At 37.7% G+C, this 1,071-nt stretch overlaps 1 non-coding gene across 1 annotated transcript; it reads left to right on the forward strand.

Annotated features, from left to right (window-relative positions):
* Window positions 1-329: 329 nt before the first annotated feature.
* Window positions 330-434, forward strand: LOC111817018. The gene has a single exon (XR_002821310.1). It is a non-coding gene; the product is annotated as a U6 spliceosomal RNA (small nuclear RNA).
* The last annotated feature ends 637 nt before the right edge of the window (window positions 435-1,071 follow it).

The raw sequence follows: 1,071 nt of genomic DNA on the forward strand, positions 1-1,071 counted from the left end.
AAAAAAAAAAAAAAAATTGTGGGATGACATAGTTGATCGTGTAGTACTACAAGTTAATCAAATGTCAAAGCCTTTTATAAAAGTACAGTAATTCTGGTATTGGAGCAAGGATAGGCAAGTAGAAGGAAAGGCCGCTGAGTACAGAAAGAAATCCATACACGATGGTCACTTGTGACAAAGATGGGATCATCGGGCACTGAGGAAGGATTGTACTTTTTGTAACAATGGTCATGTATCAATTGGATCTCCTTACACAGTAGTCCCTCACTATTTTGCAGTTCACCTCTTGTGGTACCACTTTTGCAGATTTTCAAAAAAATACTAATCTAGTGCTTGGTTCGGCGGCACGTATATTACAGTTGGAACGATACAGAGAAGATTATCATGGCCCCTGTGCAAGGATGACACAAATTCGTGAAGCATTCCATATATTAATCAAAATTTTTATTGTGGATTTTTCACTATGTCACAGGATTTTGCAGTACCATACAGTATACATATGCTGTTCAAATTATGTAGGTGTACAATTTTAGAAAATGGTTAAAAACATTAGTGTTTTTTAAAATGTGGGAAAGGTTTATAACAGTGTGGGAAGGATTTATAAAGCCTTAAATATATATAAATACCAAAATAAATATAACGTTGCTACTTCGCTGATTTTCACTTATGCACGGGGTGTCTGGAGCGTGACCTCCACAGAGTAAGTGAGGGGACCCTGTGCCTATTATCCTAGCCAGCTGCCTCAGACTTTTCACAAAAAGTCACGTCTAGCTGATTGCAAATAAAACAGTACATTTCTAGAATATAGAAAAAATGTGCCTTTAAGATAAGGAGGGCTAGGGGGATAGTTCAGTAGAGTAAGTGCTTGCCTGGCAAGCACAAGGGCCTGAGTTCAATCCCTCATTCCACCAAAAAAAAGATAAGGAAAATTAACTTTAGAAGGTATTAATAATATAAAGAAAAAAGACTGGTAATAACAAATTATAATAGAATAAAATAGGGGACCGGGGAGATGGCTCAGTGGAATAAGCGCTTCCCTGGCAAGTGCAAGGGCCTGAGTTCAATCCCCAG

Source organism: Octodon degus, unplaced genomic scaffold, assembly GCF_000260255.1.
Source record: "Octodon degus isolate 3935 unplaced genomic scaffold, OctDeg1.0 scaffold00046, whole genome shotgun sequence".
In the NCBI taxonomy this organism is placed as follows: Eukaryota; Metazoa; Chordata; class Mammalia; order Rodentia; family Octodontidae; genus Octodon; species Octodon degus.